Consider the following 23502-nt stretch of genomic DNA (forward strand, 5'->3'; position numbering starts at 1 on the left):
ACTTTACAATCCAGCAGAAGAGGGGAGTGGTCTGATAAACCTGGGTTCAGATAGTCTACACATACATCTGGATAACTAGTATGCCAGTTTCCACACCCAAAGGCCCAATCAATTCTGGAATGAATTCTCAAATCACCTTGCCCTTCATTGTTCCAGGAGAAGAAATTTCCACAACTCTTGAGCTCTATCAGCCCTGTTGCATCAATACAAGCATCAAAATCTCTTGTTTCTGTATCAGAAACTTGGCTACCATGGATTCTATCACCTGCATGCAGCACTGAATTGAAGTCACCCATGACAAACCAAGGGTATATCACCCTTGGTCCAATTTGAGTCAAGGTGGTCCAAAGTGGTCTCCTATGATCAATTGTATGCAAGCCATACACAGCAGTGAACTGAGCAGTAAAATTCCCATCCTTTGCAGCTAAATCACCATGAATAACTTGGTCAGTTTTTAAGCCCATAGTAAAGGTAACCTCACTATGCCTCCACCCAATCCAGATTCTACCCTTAGGAGAATAGGAATAGTTCATTTCCCACTTCCAGCAACTACCTAGCTTATTCTGAATCTTGCTAGCTTTATTTTCCCTCACTCTAGTTTCTAACAGAGCAATAACACTGATCTTATTGGTTTCCAGCAATCTCCTAACCTCCACCACTTTATTAGGATCATTCAGACCCCTAACATTCCAAGTGCAAACAATCATGGTGGATACCTATCTCCTTCCTCAACCTCTGCATCCTCACCCTCCTCCTCTATAGAAAATCCCTCCACTACATCAACCACTTTTGGAACCTGAGCCAATCCCAAAGGATGATCATAGTGTTTAGACTCTCTCCTTCTCCTGGATACTACTCTCCATCCATCATCTTGAACCTCACTCACTTGTGCCTGGTTCAAAGGGGTAGTAGCAATCAAACTTGGAATGATTTCTTCAGAAACAGCAGGTTCAGGTACAGAAACAGCAGCATTCACCACCTTCTTTGGTTTCCAGACCTTAGTCACCTTTTTCTGCACTGGTTGAACATGAGTAGCAGGTTGATATCTTGTTTGACCCTTTTTAACTGAACAATCATGCCCAATTATTTGACATCCCTTACAAAAAGGTGGGAGCCATTCATACTCCACTTTCTGATTGAAGGTTCTACCACAAGAGTCCTGTATTTGAACAACCTTGGTGACACTTTTAGTAACATCAACTTCAATTAAGAGCCTAGCAAAAGAAATCCTCAATTGCTTAGAGGTACACTCATCAGCAAATAAAGGAACCCCAACAAGGCTCCCAATCCTACTGAGAGAATCCATGCCCCAACAACACAGAGGTAAGTTAGGGAGCTTCACCCACACAGGAATTACCCTGAGAATTTCCTCTTGGAAATTAAAATCTGATGACCATGGCTTAGTGATCATAGGCCTAGCAAAGAAAGTGTGAGGTCCAGCAACCAGTACCTCATCTCTATCCCTTTTTGAGCAGAATTTAACCACAAAATAGCCCTCATCATGTAGAAACACATTAGGCTTACCAACATGACCCCATTCCTTATCAATATACCTAATTACTGCCCCAATGGAGGGTTTATCACCAACAACATACATTATCAAAGCACAATCCCAAATAGCAGCCATTTTACTCATATCAACCTTGTCAAGCATAGCAACAGGAGTACCTTCCAAAATTGTGGGAGCAATAAAGGAGAGGGAGTTACCTTTGCCAGTGAGTTGGGGTCCTCGAAATAAGTTCACCCAAGATGATTTTGGGTCAACCCTGGTGTGCTGCTGTTCTAATGGAGGTCTAGTGCCTTCTTCTCCAAGTTCTCCAGAGGTACCACCATGCTCTGTTTCAGAGGAGTCAAGATCCCCTTTGCTTGCGAGGGTTTCCGTACCATTTGTCAGACCCAGTACAACATTAACGTTTCTCACCATTTCCTTCACCCTTTCCAGAGCAGAGCCACCCAATCTCCCACCCCCCTGTCCTTCTTCCATACCTCCCACAATCTCGGAGTGAACACCCCTGGTTTCCGATTGGTACGAAGGAGAGTAGTTGATGGCAGTATGGTACGCCGCAATAGCTTCTTGAGTGTGTGGTGAAGGTGGTCCAGCAGAAGGATGCGACGGGAATGGCGTCCTGATTACCGGCGGCAGTCGGACTTCATCTCCATTGCTGGGTATGGTGTTTCTCAACTGATGTTGGTTCATTGGGCGCAAAGAGGCAGTATGAAGAAGCGCAAAGGCCTCCTCATTGATCTCACGAACTTCTTGTTTCTGATTCTTCTTCTTCCTCGCCATTTCCAATGGTGGGTGTACGATAGCAGAGAACCTTATCGTGCGCTACACCATGGAAAGAGAGAGAATTTGGCTGTTATCTTGATATTTCTTTCCCGACATAGTTTATTTTCCTAAGCTTAGTTTTCTCTCTAATTTGTCCCAAACACTTTGTTTTATTTCCAATCAAAAGTTCAAACTTTATTATTCCATTGTTCTTCAATTAGGTATTGTTCTTTATTTCATTCATTTCTTTTGCTTTAATTATGTTTTCAATTATGCTAATTGCTTTGTTTATTGTCAACATGCTTGAGTAGTTTAATTTCTAGGGTTTGGGGATCCATAAATTAATATGATGGGACTTTGAATAATTGTGATTATTGATATTGTGATTAATTCCTATTGATTGGTTTATTCCACTATTCAATTAGATTTGCGCAGGTTTAATTGTGTAGTTATGCAATATCAAGTTAAAATTTGAGATATGCAATTTGATGTTTAGGCTTGTGTCAATAGGTAGAATTGGGATTAATAAGTAGCGAGAGCCCGTTAATTCTAAGTCTATGACTAGTATCGATTCGAGAGAGCATGCTAGTCTAATTAATTACTTTGTTGATTATCGTGATTGTTCATTGTCTTGGATTGTTAATTGCTGGTGAACCTATGCCCTAGATTTCCTTAATATATTGATTCATACTTATTTAATTATCGTTCGTAGTCTTAGTTACAAACAATCAACCAAATCTTGTTCCCAATAGTTTAGTTTAATTAATTAATAATAGAAAGAACGCCTGTCTCCCTGTGGATTCGATCCTGACTTCCCTTGCTACCTAGCTAGTGGACCTTAGGTTATTTTTGATTAGGTGATACGACTTTAGCCTGTCAAAATTTGGCGCCGTTGCCGGGGAGACGGTTTTATGTTCTGTTGTTGATTTCTTATCCTAGATTATTGTTTGTTACTACTCAAGGAACTCACGTTCCTTGAGTCCGGATCTCACATTGTTTTGTAGTCTTTATCTATACCCAGGACCGTAGGTACTAGTAATCTTACTCCATTCGATCCTGGGCCCGAAAGAACCTTTCGTAGACGAAGAACTTTCATTGCACAGTGTGGGAATTACTATGATTCTGATCATAATATTGGCGATCTTTTTCCTTCAGATACAGATTCAGTTTTAGAGATAGAGATGGGTGACGAAACTCTACTACCGCCACCTACCCCACGGCTTACAGACTATTCTAAGCCAAGTCTGTCCGTGCTACCAAAGGAGATCATGCCTTCTATTGCAGCTGAGACCTTCAAGATTGAACTTGCATTGATTAACATGATTGAGAGACGCCAGTACGGTGGGGAACCAGGTGAAGATCCGAATCTTCACATTCAATCCTTCATCCAATATTGTTCCACCATCAAGCAAAAGGGATTGACTCCGGAGCAGACTATGGAGATACTTTGCCCGTTCTCTTTGAGTGGGAAAGCTAAACTGTGGATTAATGGGTTGAATCGGGCGGCTTTGAAAATCACTAATTGGGAGTCCTTGGCTCTTGCTTTTTATGTTAAATATTTTCCACCTGAGAAAACGGCTCGTCTGAGGGGTCAGATATTAGGTATCTCGCAACAAGCGGATGAGAGTTTGTTCGAGGTCTGGGAGAGATTCAAGGATTTGCAAAGAGAATGCCCGCACCATGGTTTGGAAGATTGGTTCTTGATTCAGCAGTTTTATAATGGTCTGGGCAATGAGTCTAGATGTTTTTTAGATTCGGCTGCTAGTGGGAGGTTCATGCAACTTGAGGTGCCTAGAGCTATGGAGGTGATTGAGGAGATAGCCATTCACAATGCCCAGTATGGGAATCCTAGAGGTCTATCTAATAGGGGTGGTAAGCATGATTTAAATTCTATTGAACAATTAACTGCCCAATTGACTGCTTTACACTATAAGTTTGATAATATGCAAGCAGCCAATGCTCAACCTACCCAACCTGCTAGTGTAGCTGCTATGAGTGCCCAACCTTCTACTGTTTCTGAAAGTTGTGGAATGTCTGGTCATTATGCACAGGACTGTAGGAGCTCTGTTGAACAGTGTAATGCATTTCAATCCTACAAACAATATAACCCATTCTCCAACTCTTACAATGAGGGCTACAAAAACAACCCTCTACTATCCTACCGGAGCAACAATATCCAGATCTCTCACCAAGTCCAAAATCCACCACAACAGCCATACCAACCCCCACATCAACAATCCTACCAACCACGGAACAACTACAACCAACAGTCTAGTGGACCACCTGGGTTCCCTAGACAACACACATCACCTCCACCACCACAACCTCAAGCCACACAGCCTGACCCTATGCTAGTAGAGATGAGAAACATGATGCTACAAATGAAAAAATCTCTAAGTGAAAAGGATGCAAAGATCGATGCTCTTACTGCTCACAACAAGATCATTGATACACAGTTGGCACAGATGGCTACTACTATTGCAGGGAGGCCACCGGGCCAATTTCCTTCACAACCCGAAAATAGGGAGACTGCTAATGCAATTACATTGAGGAGTGGTAGGGATTATGATGGTCCTTCTATGCCGGTTGAGGTTGATTCTGGGGTGTCTGCTAGTGGTCTGGTCAGTGAGGAAATCCCAAAGATAGTTATGGATGGAAAGGAAGCTGAAAAGGTAGTCAATGAGAATGAGGCTACAACTGAGGTTAAGAAGGGGGCAGATATTCAAGTATCACCTATTTCACTCCCCTTCCCAAACCGACAAATCAAGAATAAGCTAGACAAGCAGTTTGGCAGATTCTTGGAAGTGGTAAAAAATTTACAGGTAACGGTTCCTTTTACTGAATTAATTTTACAGGTTCCTTCTTATGCTAAATTCATGAAAGATATTTTGACCAGGAAACGTGCTTTTTGTGAGGTAGAGCCTGTAGCTTTCACTGAGCAATGTAGTTCTTATTTGCAAAACAAGTCTCCACCTAAACTTAAAGACCCCGGGAGTTTTTCCATCCCATGTAGCATTGGCACTGTATTTATTGATAAGGCTTTATGTGATTTAGGTGCTAGTGTGTCTGTCATGCCTTTGTCTGTCTGTACTAAACTGAATATGGGTGAGCTTAAGGTTACTAATATCACTCTACAAATGGCCGACCGTTCTGTCAAATACCCCTTAGGTGTTTTAGAGGACGTCCCTGTTAGAGTAGGTAAATTCTATATACCTGTAGACTTTGTAGTACTAGACATGCAGGAGGATTCTCAAATTCCCATAATCTTAGGTAGACCCTTCCTTCACACGGCGGGGGCGGTCATTGATGTTAAAAGTGGGAAATTGAGTTTGTCTGTTGGGGATGATAAGGTGACTTTTAATCTGAATAGTGCCTTAAAAATTCCCATGCTAGAGGAGGAACAATGCTATCATATAGATGTAGTTGATTTTATTACTCGTGATAACGTCTCCCAAGTTCTCGAAAGAGATCCCTTGGAGGCAGTGCTTTGTTGTGAGTTTTCTGCAGGTGATAGCAGTTCTTGGAGTGCTGAAGTGGATGCTCTGGAGTTGGCTCTTAATGGTGGAGAATCTGAGCCGGAGAACACCAAATTGAAGAGGTTATTTCGGCCGGTTTGTTCTGTTAAAGAGGTAAAGAAACCCGAACTTAAGCCTCTTCCTGCTAACCTTAAATATGCGTTTTTAGATAATGAACAACTTTGCCCTGTGATCGTCAGTACTGCACTTGATGCAGACCAGTTATCCCAACTTCTTGTTGTGTTGAAAAGGCACAAAAAGGCCATTGGGTACAGTATTGATGATTTAAAGGGTATTAGCCCTGACTTTTGTATGCATAGGATACATCTAGATGAAAATCATAAACCATGCATCCAACCCCAGCGTCGTTTGAACCCTGTCATGCAAGATGTTGTAAAAGCTTAAGTTATGAAATTGCTTGATGCGGGTATTGTATATGCTGTGTCTGATTCTAAGTGGGTGAGTCCTGTTCAGGTAGTGCCTAAGAAAGGGGGGACAACTATGGTGAGAAATGAAAAAAATGAGTTGATACCAACTAGGGTAGTCACAGGTTGGCGCATGTGCATTGATTATAGGCGTCTTAATGTTGCTACTAAAAAGGACCATTTTCCCCTTCCCTTCATTGATCAAATGTTAGAAAGGCTAGCCTGTCACAAGTTTTTCTGTTATCTGGATGGTTATTCTGGTTTCTTTCAAATTCCCATACATCCAGACGACCAGGAAAAGACCACCTACACCTGTCCCTATGGTACCTTTGCATATCGTAGGATGCCTTTTGGTTTGTGTAATGCACCCGCTACTTTCCAACGTTGCATGATGAGTATCTTTTCTGATTTTATTGAGTCTAACATGGAAGTGTTTATGGACGATTTTAGAGTCTATGGTACTTCTTTTGATTCTTGCTTGCTAAATCTGATTAAAGTCTTGAAAAGATGTGAAGAGTGTAATTTAGTCTTGAACTGGGAAAAGTGTCATTTCATGGATACTGAAGGGGTGGTCTTGGGACATTTAATATCTGATAAGGGCATTCAGGTGGATCGAGCTAAGGTCCAAGTGATTGAACAATTGCCCCCTCCAGTTAATGTGAAGGGTGTTAGAAGTTTTCTTGGTCATGCGGGATTTTATCGCCACTTTATCAAGGATTTTTCTAAAATTGTTAAACCACTTACCCAGCTCCTCCTCAAGGATGCCCCGTTTGTGTTTACTGATGCTTGTCTTGAGGCCTTTGACAGGATTAAACAGGCACTGATCTCGGCTCCCATCATTCGTTCTCCCGAATGGGATCTTCCGTTCGAGATAATGTGTGATGCAAGTGATTATGCAGTTGGGGCAGTTTTGGGTCAGAGAAAGGAGAAGGTTTTACATGCCATCTATTATGAAAGTAAGACCTTAGATGAAGCTCAAGTTAATTATGCTAATACTGAGAAGGAGCTTCTAGCCATAGTCTATGCGTTGGATAAATTCCGCACCTATTTGATTGGATCCAAGGTGATAGTCTATACTGACCATGCGGCCCTTAAGTATCTGCTCTCTAAGAAGGAAGCCAAGCCTAGGCTTATTCGATGGATACTTGTGAGGGGGTCGAAAAAGCACGAGGCTAATGCGTGACCTCGTCCCTCGTGGGTGTGACGATTCTTTTTATTCAATCAAGTGTAATTGGATTTCCTGTGAGTATACACCCAATTGACTAGTAATATAGGAGTCGCCATTCAGTTTTTAACAACAATGAGAAAAACTGACAAAACCCGGTTATCGTGACATAAAGGGAGTGCAATTATGTTTGACCACGACGGCCGTAGGTTCCCTTGTGATCCCTGGTGTGGGTATCTCTCAACATACACCCGCAAGGTAGAGATTTAGGGTTCGGGGGACTGTAACTACCGAGAGGAGTACTTCGCTCGTCGATAACTCCAGAGGCAGGATATCCTTACTAGCTCAGCATAAATAATTGAAGGGACATGCGTTAACTATTAAAATAATCAGAGTTGATTTTAGCAATATGCAACATATAATACTATATCGATCGTGATTATCTGATTTAAATAGCATTAAGGGACCTAGCATGATAATCCAATTTCCCAAAAATATTATATTTGTTAGGCGTGATAGAACAATCAGATTTAGTTAGTTTAACAGTTCATAAAAAGGGCGAGGAAAGCAATTAAATCATCGAAAAGGGACACATTACGACGCACCCTTGAGAGGTGCGTCACGGTTCTCAGAAAACTAACCACTTTGACTTTGCTATTTCTCCTTTTTATTTAACGAATCTCAAATTTTGGGACAGGATACGTTCTGTTCGATTTATGGATCGATTGCGACAGAACGCGTGAACAATTTCGCAGCGAGAGGCTTAGGCTATGGGTTGGAGTCAATACTCAGAATATGAATTGTGTGTGTTCTTTCACGTCGAATTTGGGGCTGTATTTATAGGGGAGAGTTCGTGGAAAGATAGAATCGCAGAGTTCTAATCCGCAAAGAATTAGGAAAAAACACGTACCCAGGTATTTTCAGCACCCAGGCCTGGGCGCCGAAGATTTCGGCGCCCAGAGCCAGGCGTTGAAAATAGGGTCTGGGCTGTTTTCTTAGTCAGATTCGGATTCCTGAAATCCGTAGTGTTTGAGACTTAATCGAGTCTTTTAGTGCGTATCAATTTTATGACGGAATGCGTCTGGGCCCGTTACGAACTCTAGGCTCGTTAGGATTTTAATTAATACGTAACTCTTATTTTCGAATCATATTAGGAATAGGATTATCGCAGTTTTCTATCTCATTTAGGATTTATGTTGGAGTGCAACACCTAATTCTGACAGGTTTCTATCTTTTATGACTTGCCACTTTTAACAACTACCCATTACGGCAGTTTATTATTTTTAGCAGGTTTCCATAAATAGTAGGTTTCTATAAATAGCAGGTTTCGGGTGAAATGAAAAGGGGAATTGAGATTCGTTTATTTTATAGGAGATGCGTTGTCAAGTGGAGATTTATGTTTTCATCATCGAACCTTTCCCTTTCGGGAATGGGGACAAAAGTAGGTGTCTACAGTTAGCCCCCACTTTGACTGAGTCTCGGGATGAGACGATGGTCAAAGTATTAGACGGAGTGCGTCACACAAGCCATGGTATATGTGACTTGTTTTGCGAGGGTCTCACGAGCCCCCGAGTGATAACATTTGACTTAAGGGTCATCACTTGAAATGTCGACATATCCCTCACGTGTCATTGGGGTTTGTCAACGGATAGTATAGAATACTCCCTCACTTTGTCATTGGAAGTATCTAAAGAGGCGTAGAAACTCCCTCACTTTGTCATTGGGAGTAGCTGCAGATGTTTTTGAAATCAAAGCTATAAAGTGTAATTGGGCCTGGCCAAGCCCAACCACGAGGTAAATTTTTTTTTAAAGATTCTCATTTTCAGGGCTAGCTAAACGAGAAAACCCCCTTGTTTTTATGGGACGTAAAACGAAGGAAAATCCAGCACATCGCTCTTCTCTTTTTTTTAGAAAAAACAGAAAACCAATCCTTTTAATTTTTGGAAAAGGGAAAACCAGAAAAAGTTATCGCTGCAACGACTAAGGACCTACGCGATTTGTGACGTAGTCCCCGCCGGCTAAAGTTGGCGAGCCTGTCCGCTAAGGGTGGACGCCCCGTCCGAAAAAGTGGACGGATCTTGTTTTTTGAATATTTGAAAATAAGGACCTATTGTGACGTAGACCCCGTCGGCTAAAGATGGCGAACCTGTCCGCTAAGGGTGGACACCACGTCCGAAAAAGTGGACGAATCTTGTTTTTGAAATTTGAAAATAAAGACCTACGCGGCTTGTGACGTAGACCCCGCCGGCTAAAGATGGCGAACCTGTCCGCTAAGGGTGGACACCCCGTCCGATAGAAGTGGACGAATCAATTTTGAAATTTGTTTGTGCTTTTTGAAAATAAGGACCTACGTGGTTTGTGACGTAGACCCCGCCGGCTGAAGATGGCGAGCCTATTTTGAATTTGAAGACTTTATTTTTCGAAAACTGAGGACCTGCGCGGCTAGTGACGCAGACCCCGCCCGCTGAAGGTGGGCGAGCCCTGTCCGCTAAGGGTGGACATCCCTGAATTCGTTTTTTCCTTGATTTGGAACTTGCGTGGTTCGCGGCGCGATCTTGCCTGATTGAGGTGGGCAAGTCTCTATTTTTTGTTCATTGTGATTTCTCTCTTTTTTTTTTTTTGAGAATTTCTTTTGTTCATTCTTGCAAGAGCGAATTCTTTCAAGGGATGCTCGAATTTAGTTGTAACCTGAGCGTGGGCTGACAACGTGTTCAGATGGACCTTTGTCTTGCGACCGTCTGCTTTCGTGGTTTTGAGCTAGTCTTTATGGCTCGATTTTTGCCTTTAATTATGGGACTATGTATAAGTATCAACGGCGACCTTTGTCTTGAGGTCATAAACCGGTTTTATTTTTTGAGACATCCAAACACGGGACTTCGTACAGTGTAGTCTGGGAATATTGTTTTAACTTTGCACACTTTCTTTTGAAATATATATTTTCTTTCGAGCCACCAAGCACTCGTGCTTGGCGGTCAGTTCTTGTCAAAGAGGTTCTTTGGGGATACGCATTTTGTAATGTCCTTGATTGTGTTTGGGATCGTGCTCGTAAGTGCGAGCGATCTTCGTAGTGGTGTGCTACTCTTGACAAAGTTGTGAGGTGCGACTTTCAGTAAGGAAATCGGCAATTTTCGAGTCGAATGGATGCGGCAGGGCCCAATAGAAGTTAGGGCCTTTTTTGAGCCTGGGTTCATTTTCGGCGCCCAGGCCTGGGCGTTGAAATAATTCACGCCCAGGTGGGGCGTTAAAAGTGTTGTTTGGGCTGGTCTTTTGATGACACAGTTGGCCTCTTGTTCATTCGTTTATTTCACTTGGAAGTTCCATGTATTCTCTTTTCTTTTGTTTTTTTTTCTTTGTTTTTAGAACGTGATGATTTTCTTGAGAAGCCGTAGCCGATTGGTGGACTACGGTGCTTGTCGCTTTGGGGCGATTATTTTAAGGAACTGTTGCTCTTAAGGCGTACAGTTATTGCGATAGTTGGGCGAGTCTATATGGCTCGAGGAACATACCTTGAGGCGTAAGACTTTGACCGCTCTTGTTCTTGTATATTTTTCCTTTTGAACGTGTTCATGAATGTTCGATACTAAGAATGATGATATGTATGTGCGAACGAGCGTTCATAGAATGGCCGTTGTGTGCGGTCCATTAATCAGTTTGCTTGAATCATTTTTTTTGAGCAATGACTGATTTTGAATAGTTTGCTTAGAAGCTTGATAGGGTTCAGGCCCATTCATGAAGTGGGCTCAAACATCGTACCCTTTCGATCGTTCAAACATTCGCTTCGAGATTTTTTTATTTTGCTATGGTTGTTTCGTAGCTTGGAGCCCCCAAGTATGCATGTTGGGATGCTTCCTTTTGGCGTACGATTTTTGTAGGTTCTTTCGAGAAAGATTCCTTGGGGTTCCGCTCGTGTAGGTGCGAGCTATCCCTTCTGTGGTAGGTAATGTTTTGCTACCTTTAATCCTTAATGTAGAAGTAGTGTGGCTTGCATTTTGAATTTGGGAGATAAGTAGTTTTTTGCCTCTTTTACACATGCTCTTGGTCGTGCCTACATTAGTGCAATATTCCTTACTCTCCTTTTTTAGACTTGTACCGTGGGAAGGTTGAACTTATGGTGCGACGTAGGCTTGTGTGGCCTAACGGCGTGTCTTAGAACATTCCTCCAGGTGTTGGGATATTTTTATTATTTGCATTGGAGTACTTCATCATGCCTCGTTCAGGTGTTTGAACAAGTGTAGCATCTTCTGCGTGGGTTTGCACGGCTTTATTACTTCGTTCGATGCGAGGATTCATAAGTGTTTCTCCCCCTTTTTTTTTGGGCAAAACTTGGCTAGCAGAAAGATTCAGCGCCCAGGCTGGGGCGTTAAAGATATCGGCGCCCAGCTCTGGGCGTCGAAAACGATTTCTGAGTATATTTTGACAGTTCTTATCCTTGATTTTTTTTTCTTTCGCTTTTGCCTTGGAACGAGGTAGACTGTGTAACGGGCGCTTGTAGGGCGAGCGTTATGTGCAGTAGTTTGATCAGAGTTTTGGCGACTCGCGATTTTCAGTTACCCTTGTTAGTGGGGTGACTTTATGTATTCTAAGTAGTGTTTAGAATTTGGGAGGGGTTGTAGCCATTCTAAGGTTCGTTTTATATGATCAAACCTTAGGATTGTGCCCCTATGACGTATGTATAGCATTAGCGTCGAGAATTTGCGATAAAATCGTCATTTCGAGCATTTTTAGAGTGTTTTTCTCAAGCCTCCAACTGTAGCTACGGGATTGGCTTGGTGCTATAATGCTTGGCATACGTTTTTATGCATTCATGGTGACACGGATCATGAATAGTTTGAACCAGACTCGTTTAGTGCGAGGTATGTTCGAGTAGTGATTTTGCTACTTCTCTTGTAGATGTCGTATTGTGCGACATTGCCTATGGTCAAGGTAGTCACATGTTGAAGTGTGCCTTGAATAAAAGCTAGGTTCCTTTCTTTACCCATAATCATATTTAGAAATTTCTTTGACTCACTTTGCAACATCGAGATAAACACATACTTAGCTTAAACCAACGTCCCTTCATTATATTCGAAGAAATTATTTGAAAATTATTTGAAATCCGAGTCCTACTGTGTACAATCCGAGGTGTCCTAAGTAGGTTGACTTATAGAAGGGTTCGTACAGGATTACATGAGTGAATCAAAATACTGTTACGATTTTTGGAATGCTGTCTAAGGATTTGCTGGAAGCTAGGGTGCAGGTGTCAAGATATTACTTGTGCCCGTTAGGCATATGCTTTTAGGCTTTTAGGGCCATCTTTTCCAGAATTGCGGGAATATAAACCGTTTTCAAATTGACTTAGATTTACTTGTTGTATGTCTGTACAAGAGGTCAAGGTATACTTATTTCTTTTCCCTAGCTCAAACGGTTTAGCCCCCAGTTGCTGTTATGTCTTCCTATTAATGATGCCTTCGGATTTCGATTTTAGATGCCCGTGTCATATGTCTGAGTGGGGTGAGCCTTGGTTAAGTGCCAAGTCCTATTGACAATGTCTGTTTTTTTATTTTTCAAAGGGGATTCTCAAGCATTTGAATTACCATGAACGGGTGCCCTGAGTTCGAAGGAACGATGGGGAAATGCCGTAGAACAATTCTCTTTATTGCAAGCTTACAGCCTTTACTACTTGTCGGCGACTATGACTGTGTCTAGGGGTGAAAGAAGTTCTTTAAGCGAACGACTATGTCTAGTGGTGAAAGAAGGTTTTTAAGTGAGTTAGTTCGCTTTAGGGAGGGTCAAGTCGAGTACTTTAGAGGTCATGGACGCTTGCGCTAGCCCCCATTCAATTTAGGCAAAGCGATCTTTTGAGTCTTGGCTAAGTGCCTAGAAGTGTGAGTGCTCCTTCTGGCAAGGGTACGTGCCCTTTATTATTTTTCGATGTGTGCTCATCTTGACGACTTGGATTCTTTCTTTGACTTAAATTTTTCTTTCGTCTTGGATTGCAAGTAATTAAATTTCAATAACGGACTCTATTTCTTATTCTTGTTATTCTATAGGCTCTAACATTTTTTCAAATTAGTTGGACCGAATCATGGATTGCCTACGTATCCGCCTTAAATAAACTTAATTTGGAATCAAGTCTTGCGTAGTTCTTAGCCTAGAAAATGGTTTCTTAGAATGCCGATTTTAAACAAGTACGTTCTGAGGTGGAAACATATTATTTGAAACGGTAGAATAAGTGAAGTTTATTATTATTTTAATCTGCTACCTTGCCGTAAGCCAAAAATTTGTTTTATATTTTTGGAGTACGTGTATATATTTTTTTTGGTGGTACGTATATCTGAATACGTGTTGTACCCCTCCAAGTGTTCGTTATTTTTCCGTGCATGTGCGGATAAAATGACGAGCACTTCTGGACAAATTTTGGCAGGCAGAGAGTGTCAACGCCCAGGCTGGGGCGTCAAAGATTTCGGCGCCCAGATGTGGGCGCTGAAAATGTTTTCTGGGCGGATCTTTTTTTGTGCGCTAAATGCTTCATTTTCTTTTTAGACTAACTTTAGAGGCGCTTTGCAAAGTTTCCTTTTTTATTATTCACATATTTTTAATTTTTACATTGAGCGTAGAATGTACTTTTCACTTGTCTCTTTTTTATTTGTGACTCAAGACGGCTTGAAAGATGGGTTAAATGAGATAGGATAGGTTGTATAGGTATTAGTCGAGCATGAGGATTACATCAACCAAGGCCAATGAATAGCATTGGGACGGCTCAAGGATATGTCAACAGGATGCATTCAAACAAGTTATATGGTCATTATGCTAACGGTGGTGTAACAATGGGTTTGAGCTTTGGAAATAACGGGTATGACGCACGTGTCAATGGCCGTGCGTGGTTTGCGGTTGACAACAAGTTCAAGAACAAGAGTCGAGGTAATGGTTTCTTAGGTTATGGCAATGAGAACATGGATGGGTTAAATGAGCTGAACAGGGACCCCAGAGCGAAGGCGTCTAAGAGCATAAGGATTGAAAAGGGTAGATATCGTAGAATTTTATGATTTGGATTGGTTGACTCGATTCTCTTCCTTCGTTTACTTGGGTAAATTTCGCACTTTGGGAGGTACGGGCTAAGTATTTCATTGCTCGCTCTTTTCGCTCTCCCTTTTCTCTTTCTATTTTTTCCTTTTTGCTCGGGATTTCCCCCCAACATAAATCCTTCAATCAAATTTTTTATTTGGGATAAAAGGTAGATGGTTGTGGTCTTTGAGTCACGAGGCGAGACTGAGTGAGCCTCGTTTGGTAGGCCTATAGTGGACCTTTAATTTTAGTAGGCCTAGGGTGGACCTTTAATTTTAGCAGTCCTGGGGTGGACCTTTAAATTGCCTTACTTTGCAAGCGTATTTAGTCGTTTCTTAAAATGTGCAAATAGCGTAGATTCGAAATCTTGTTTTTACCTTATTGAAATTTAACGAAAGAATTGCATCGAAAATAACTTTTTTCTTCTTTTCAGATTCCAGTTTCTGGGATTTAATTGGAAGTTGTGATTTAGACTCGAACTTTCATTAATCATTCTGATTATAACCCGTGTATGAATACAAGGAGGTGGCCTAGACTCAAAATAATGACGTGGCGTAAGCCTATAATACTTGACCAAGCAACTCTCAGACTTAGGCTAATTGGACCATAACTTTCATTGGTTGACACTTTAGATTTTAACCCTTGGGTATTCATTTGTCATGCGCCATTTTGCTTAATATTGGCAAGGTAGTAATCGGGGAGATCGAATTTTTATTTTTGCAAGACTAGAATCATTAGTGCGGCTTCTCTCTTAGTGTGTATTGCTTTACCCCAATGGTAGCCTTATGGTATGCCGATTTGGGTATTTTCATGGTTGGTCATGTTGCATTCGTGGAAAATCTTTTAGTCCGTACTTAGTGGTATTTCAAGGAGCGAGTGACTCGAGAGGACTATGATAGTCGTGACCCAATGTGATTATAAGCCTTAAGGCCATTAATTTTTGTTAATGGTATTGACACCTTAGGTTCACTTTGGGAGTTGTGCGACTATGGGGGAATGATTTCCAGAATGTAACTGTTTCCATTTTGCAAATACTATAATATATTATTTTATTGGTGAGAGAGATTATTGAGGCCGTGGATTCTTAGCAAGGGATGACAATTACATATGAGTGCCTATCGATTTAAATGTCAGGAAAGGAGACTCAATATGGTTTAACCTTTTAACTTGCAGAACGACATCAAGCATTAGGACCGATTCTATGGATAAGACAACTGAGACTTAGGATTTAGATTGTACTTTGGCATAGCCTAGTCTAGACTCGGATTTTTTTTTCGAACATTATTTTTCTTGAAAACTTCGTTTGAACATTATTTTTTGAAAACTTTGCCCATGTGACATTCAAGGTTATTTCAATTAGCGTGCTCGGTTTTGGAGCCGAACATTGCCGTCGTAGGAGGCCTATCAACGACACAAAGAGTTATTATTATTTTTTATAAGTCGCTTTTGAAATCGAGTGCTTTTTCATACGCCCCCGTAGCAAATTTTTTTCACGAAAAGTTTTTTTTTTTTGCTACGTATTTTCTTTATGCGTGGGCACCGAGGCTGCTGTGCCTGACCAAAAGGCCAGGCAGCAACTTCAGCGCCCAGCGGAGGGCGTGAGAAATTTCGGCGCCCAGACAGGGGCGCTGAAAATGTGTCCCTGACTGGTGCTCGATTTCAGTTCTCGTCTACTTTTGTTTCTGCCACTTAGATTTTGCGTGCTTGCCTTATAACGTCCTTTACGCGTTGTGCAGCGTTTGTGGGATTCGTTACAGGCTATCCCGAGCGTCGCTTATTTTTGTGGCGATCGTTCGGGCTTGCGGAACACGTATTTTGGTATAACTCTTTGGCCAATTGGTTCATGAATGTTTGGGAAATTTTTAAGGTCGTTGGTTTTCTAGCATTATTTGTCTAGCATTATTCGTACGCACAATCATAACATAGTCACATAGTTCGCTACATATAACTACATTACAAACATGGATTTGAAAATTAAATATGTCACGTAGTTTATGATAGGCTTCTATGGGTAGTTATTTGCGCCTGGCTTGGTACCGCTTCTATCGTAGATCCAACACATGCCCCGGTCGAGGTAGTGTCTTCAACAGACAAATTTCGCTCAAGAGGCCAACCCGCAAGTGCAAGCCAAGGGGGCATGCAGGCGAGAGGGACCTAATGAGCAAGCGATTGGGTTCGGGATACTACCTGCACAAGTACCGAGTGGGCAACATGCGCGGCGTATGCACCCCCCTATTGGCGAAAAAGGGTATCCTTAGTCCCAACTCCCGAGGGAGCCGAGATTCGTTATGCGGTTCTGCCCGTTCACATTAATATGCTGATTTTCAGGTCGTCCCAACTTGATGGGGAAGTAAACGCGGGGTAGGATCGTTTCACCCTTCGGCTATTTTGATTACCTACAAGCACGAGTATTTCCTTCACTATCCCCAGCGGAGTCGCCACTGTGAGGGGGTCAAAAAAGCACGAGGCTAATGCGTGACCTCGTCCCTCGTGGGTGTGACGATTCTTTTTATTCAATCAAGTGTAATTGGATTTCCTGTGAGTATACACCCAATTGACTAGTAATATAGGAGTCGCCATTCAGTTTTTAACAACAATGAGAAAAACTGACAAAACCCGGTTATCGTGACATAAAGGGAGTGCAATTATGTTTGACCACGACGGCCGTAGGTTCCCTTGTGATCCCTGGTGTGGGGATCTCTCAACATACACCCGCAAGGTAGAGATTGAGGGTTCGGGGGACTGTAACTACCGAGAGGAGTACTTCGCTCGTCGATAACTCCAGAGGCAGGATATCCTTACTAGCTCAGCATAAATAATTGAAGGGACATGCGTTAACTATTAAACTAATCAGAGTTGATTTTAGCAATATGCAACATATAATAATAGATCGATCGTGATTATCTGATTTAAATAGCATTAAGGGACCTAGCATGATAATCCAATTTCCCAAAAATATTATATTTGTTAGGCGTGATAGAACAATCAGATTTAGTTAGTTTAACAGTTCATAAAAAGGGCGAGGAAAGCAATTAAATCATCGAAAAGGGACACATTACGACGCACCCTTGAGAGGTGCGTCACGGTTCTCAGAAAACTAACCACTTTGACTTTGCTATTTCTCCTTTTTATTTAACGAATCTCAAATTATGGGACATGATACGTTCTGTTCGATTTATGGATCGATTGCGACAGAACGCGTGAACAATTTCGCAGCGAGAGGCTTAAGCTAAGGGTTGGAGTCAATATTCAGAATATGAATTGTGTGTGTTCTTTCACGTCGAATTTGAGGCTGTATTTATAGAGGAGAGTTCGTGGAAAGATAGAATCGCAGAGTTCTAATCCGCAAAGAATTAGGAAAAAACACGTACCCAGGTATTTTCAGCGCCCAGGCCCGGGCGCCGAAGATTTCGGCGCCCAGAGCCAGGCGTTGAAAATAGGGTCTGGGCTGTTTTCTTAGTCGGATTCGGATTCTCGAAATCCGTAGTGTTTGAGACTTAATCGAGTCTTTTAGTGCGTATCAATTTTATGACGGAATGCGTCTGGGCCCGTTACGAACTCTAGGCTCGTTAGGATTTTAATTAATACGTAACTCTTATTTCCGAATCATATTAGGAATAGGATCTCGCAGTTTTCTATCTCATTTAGGATTTATGTTGGAGTGCAACACCTAATTCTGACAGGTTTCTATCTTTTATGACTTGCCACTTTTAACAAATACCCATTACGGCAGTTTACTATTTTTAGCAGGTTTCCATAAATAGCAGGTTTCTATAAATAGCAGGTTTCGGGTGAAATGAAAAGGGGAATTGAGATTCGTTTATTTTATAGGAGATGCGTTGTCAAGTGGAGATTTATGTTTTCATCATCGAACCTTTCCCTTTCGGGAATGGGGACAAAAGTAGGTGTCTACAATACTACTGCTACAGGAGTTTGATCTAGAGATCCGCGACAAGAAAGGGGCTGAGAATGTGGTTGCAGATCACTTGTCTAGATTGAGGTATGACGATGGTAAGGGATCTACACCGATTGATGATTCATTTCTGGATGATCATTTACTTGCACTTGCCAGTCAGTCACCATGGTTCGCAGATTTTGCTAACTACATTGTGGGGGGAATTCTTCCGGCCGATCTTACATATCAACAGAAGAAGAAATTCCTACATGATGTCCGGTTCTACTTTTGGGACGACCCTCATTTGTTTCGTGAGACTGCTGAAGGGTTGTACAAGCGTTGTATTCCAGAATGGGAAGTTCGATCAAGGTGTTATCAGTAGGTGTCATTCTTCACCTTATGGTGGTCACCATGGACCGTCTAAAACAAACGCTAAGCTGTCACAATGTGGTTTTTACTGGCCTACTATGTTCAAGGATGCACGGGCTTTTATTATGGCTTGTGATGCGTCCCAGAGGGCCGGCACTATTTCGAGGAGGTATGAGATGCCACAGAACGGAATCCTTGAGGTTGAGGTTTTCGATGTGTGGGGAATTGATTACATGGGACCATTCCCATCGTCCAAGGGTAACTTGTATATCCTTGTTGCTGTAGATTATGTGTCAAAGTGGGTGGAAGCCGTTGCCTCACCTACCAACGATGCAAAGACATTCATTTCTCTGTTCAAGAAAATCATCTTTCCGAGATTCGGGGTTCCGCGCGCTTTGATTAGTGATGGAGGGTCACACTTCCATGAAAATCATCTGGATGCGCTCCTGCGCAAGTATGGGATTTATCACCGCACTGGGCTAGCCTATCACCCTCAGACGAGTGGGCAAGTTGAGGTCTCTAACCGAGAGATCAAATCTATTCTTGAGAAAGTGGTGGCAAAGTCTAGGAAGGATTGGAGCGATAAGTTGGATGATACTCTATGGGCATACATAACCTCCTTTAAGACACCCATTGGTACTTCCCCGTATCGATTAGTGTATGGCAAGGCGTGTCACTTACCAGTAGAAATAGAGTACAAGGCTTATTGGGAAATCAAACAGCTCAACATGGATGCCAAGTTAGCCGGTGAGAAGCGGTTACTTCAATTGAGTGAGCTCGATGAATTCCGACTGCAAGCTTACGATAGTGCCCGGATTTATAAGGAAAAGACCAAGAAGTGGAATGATAATCGCATTTTCCATAGAGAGTTCGCGGTGGGCGACAAGGTCCTACTATTCAACTCTAGGCTTAAGTTATTTCCTAGAAAACTCAAGTCTACGTGGTCTGGACCGTTCACCGTGACCAGGTTAGCAAGTTTGGATCTGTTGAAGTAGCGAAAGATAATGGTGAGCGATTTAAGGTCAACGGGCAACGTCTGAAGTTGTACCATGATGGGGCTACTGTAGGAGTTGTTGAGGTATATTACCTCAACCCCTCCGCCTCATAGACAGCATATCTGAGGTAACAAGGTCGAGCGGGACCTAGAAATAAACCAGCGCTTTGCGGGAGGCAACCCGTATTTTATCGCTTTAGTAGTATAAGTTTGATTTTTGATTCTATTGTGCGTGTTTAGTTAGTATCTCCCATACCTAAGTGTGTTTAAGTATTTTTTTTGGTCTTAGAGAGGTGAGAAGAGGGCATTACGCTGTTTGGGTGTTTAATGTGCAGGCCTAAGGCTCCAAGTTCGAGAAAGTGAAATTACGTACAAAGCCGAGCATGCTGCAAACCGCCCGATCCGAATCGGGCGAGGTGCGCCCGATCGGGCGCGCACGAATGAAATTAATGCAGCTTTTTTGTGCCCGATCGGGCGCTTGGCGAGTGGAATGCCCGAGTCGGGCGATGGTCTGCCCGATCGGGCGCTGAAGGCGAGTGGTTTGCCCGATCGGGCGAAATTATTTTGCCCGATCGGGCGGTTGAGGAAAAGTTCGTGGAAAAGTCAAGAAAGAATTCTGGGCAGAAAAAGTCAAGAAAAGAGGCATTCGCAAATGGCCCGATCCGGATCGGGCGAGGTGCGCCTGATCGGGCGCGCATGTATCAGAAGAAATAGATCGCAAATCGCCCGATCAGGCGAGATGTTGCCCGATCGGGCGAAATGCGATTTCAGCGATAAACACACGGGTTCCCCTTTCTTTTCTTCACTTTCTCTTCATCTTCAACCTAACTTTCTCTCACTTCCTCCATTAAACCCCAACCTCCAAAAACTTCCAACCACCATATCTCCCACAAATCTCCACCAAATTCAACAATCTTTTCACCAAAATCATCCTCTCACCATCCTCTACAACCTATACCCAACCGATTTCAGTTTCCTCCAATCCCCACAAAATCCCCAAATTCACCCAAAAAGCTCAAAAACCTCAAAAAATTCAGATTTTCAACCATGGGTGACCGACCAAGGAGGAATTGCACGAGGGTACCAAGGAATCAGCATGAAGCTTCGACGAGCCGAGCTCGGGAGCCGACACCACCACCTCCGCCGCCGCAATTTGAGCCCGACACGGATTTTCCGGATGTCATTTTCGTTTCGGAGGGGCAACGAGCACGTTTCATCCACCTCAAACCGAGGGAGGTAATCCCTACTCGCTTTATTTGCCAAAAATCTTTACATGAAATGGGTATTGAAAGTGATGTCAAGCGTGTCTTTGTTGGTGTTGGAATGAGAAATATGTATAGCATGCTCCGTCTCACATTTAGATGGTTAACTCTGGAATTTTTGAGTAGTTTCAATGTGCGTAGTGATGGTTATCGAACCGTGTCGTCGGTTCAATTTCGTGTGATGAACCGAACTTTCACCATGAGTTTAGCTGATTTTGGTAGGATTTTTGGGTTGTCTACCACCTATAGTAGGAAACCTAAGGAAACCCAGAATAACTGTGAAATGTGGGGAAAGCTTACGGGTAATGCCAATCCCGGGAGTATGCAACATTTGCATGCTTCCAAGATACAACACCCGGTCCCTATTTTCTTCTACAGGTTTCTGTGATTTACGATCTTTGCTAGGGATGAGACCCAAAATATTAGGAGTACGGAGCTTGAGATTCTAGGTGGCTACGTTTTAGAAGGGGAGGATAGCTACAAAATGAACCTTGCACACTATATGGCCTCCCAATTCTATTCCATAGCCACTTCCACCCATACTACTCGCATTACCATTGTTGGGTTGATCACCCACATAGCAATGGCCAAGGCCAACTTTACTGAGGGTAACCAAACTCCAGTTCTGGGTAGCAACCTACTTGACTTGGCTTACTTTGTTGGACTCCGTCGGCTACAGGGGGAGCATGGGTTGTTTAGGCCGGGAGCCATGTATTGGATATTTGAGGGAAACAGGCTTTTCACCTTGCCTGACCCTCAAGGCCGCACTAGTTTCAGACCCGGTCAGGCTCATTACTTATATGTTGGATTTGGGCAAGAGCATCAGCCTGACCCCCAACCTCAGCCTGACCCACAAACAGAGCCTCGCCAGTACCAGCCAGAGCCTCGCACCTACTTTAGGAGGGGGCGTCGAGACGCGGGGAGGCCCCAGGGTGGCCCGGTAGTAGATGAGGAGCAGGGGTCCATTCATGAGCGGTTGAGCAGACTTGAGCTCGGGTTCCATGAGTTCGCAGCTGATCACCAGAGGACCATGTTCCCGTTCTACGATCAGTATGCCAGGCAGGGCTACATTGCCCCAGATTATGAGCACCCTACCTGGTATACCTATCCCGCAGAGGGATATGGAGCTTCGGGTTCTATGGGCACCTTCACACCTACCCAGTACGGAGGGTTTGGAGCGGGTCCTAGCGGGCATGGTGGCAGAGATGATGGTGATGATGTTGATGATGATGGCGGCCAAGGCAGTCACTGATGATGATGAGGATCGAGTTGGTTCGATACCCCTTGAGCCAATGAGGACATTGTCTGATTTTGTTTGAGGGGGTTTCACATTACTTATACATTGTAGGTATGTTTTTCTTTTCTTTTCGCATTTCTTTATTTTGGTTTTTTTTTGGTGTGTTTATTGCTTTGTAGAGTAGTTTATTGCTTTGAAAAAACAAATACAAAAATACGTTCCGATGAATACAATATCATGCTTCCCTGTGCCCCTTGAGCGGAAATTGTTTTGATTCTTGGTATTTGATGATGGGCAATGTAGATGTGTTAGCCATGATTTGATATTCGATTGCTTTGATGCCTTAACATGAGTCAACTCCGACTAACTACTTGTGGACTTGGTGCTTGACTAGTTGACTTGGTTAGGATGTGTGATAGCTTCCTGGTGTGTCATTGATTTTGAGTATTGGTTTGCAACTATTTGTAGTGTTTTATGACTCATATACATGCACATTGTGGAGAACGAAGGCATTTTTCTATTTAGGTAGCCTTCATATGAATTTAGATATATTTGTTCCCTCTTTTTCTACCCATGTTGTGCTTGTGCCCTTTATTCGGTGACTAACAATATTACAAGCCCATAAAAGCCCCATTGGTTACTAGTCCTAAGCCTAGCTTGGGGGAGCTAATAGTAGTGAGGTGAGGGAGTTGCAGTGTGGTACATTTTGAGCATTTTGAGTATTGAAAAAGGGAGTTTCTCTCATCATGATAGTTGTTGAAATAAAAAAAATGAGTTGAAAAATGAAAGAGATGAGAAGATGTGAAGGTTTTCCAAAAGAAAAAAAAAGAGAAAGAAATTGAAAAAAAAAGGAGAAAAAGAAAAAGAGAAGTTCATTATTTTCAGAAAAAAATTCAAAGCATTGTGTCATTCAAGTATTACAATTCCTTATCATTATGAGTGATTGGTTTTATAGATGAAAAAAGGGCAAGAAAGTATGGTGTAGTTCATTTGATTGTTCATGTGTTGAGTGGGAGAGTTGTGGTCATCACTTGTGATTGATCATGGTTGTATTTAGGATTTATGCTCCCCAAAGCCAAGGCTTTAAGCTCACATTATATCCAAATTTACCGCACCCTTACCTAAGCCTAACATTACAAGCTTTGAAGACCTTCCGACCTTTGTGCATAGAGTCGTACTTATGTGAAAATAGTTGTTTATCAATGCAAGTTATGACATGATACATTTCGAGTCGACTACTAGGTTGAGTGTATGTTTTTCTAGACACACGAGTGTTGTGAGTTTGGGAGGGCATTGTTCACTTATATGTTGGGAGGGGAGCGAACGG

The 23502-nt window shown here is 42.5% G+C and overlaps 1 non-coding gene across 1 annotated transcript; it reads right to left on the reverse strand.

The window, feature by feature from the left end:
* Nucleotides 1-3849: 3849 nt before the first annotated feature.
* LOC130462133 (small nucleolar RNA R71) lies at nt 3850-3956 on the reverse strand. Its single transcript, XR_008922274.1, has one exon. It is a non-coding gene; the product is annotated as a small nucleolar RNA R71 (small nucleolar RNA).
* Nucleotides 3957-23502: the final 19546 nt, after the last annotated feature.

The sequence above is a fragment of the Spinacia oleracea genome, chromosome 5, assembly GCF_020520425.1.
Source record: "Spinacia oleracea cultivar Varoflay chromosome 5, BTI_SOV_V1, whole genome shotgun sequence".
Lineage (NCBI taxonomy): Eukaryota > Viridiplantae > Streptophyta > Magnoliopsida > Caryophyllales > Amaranthaceae > Spinacia > Spinacia oleracea.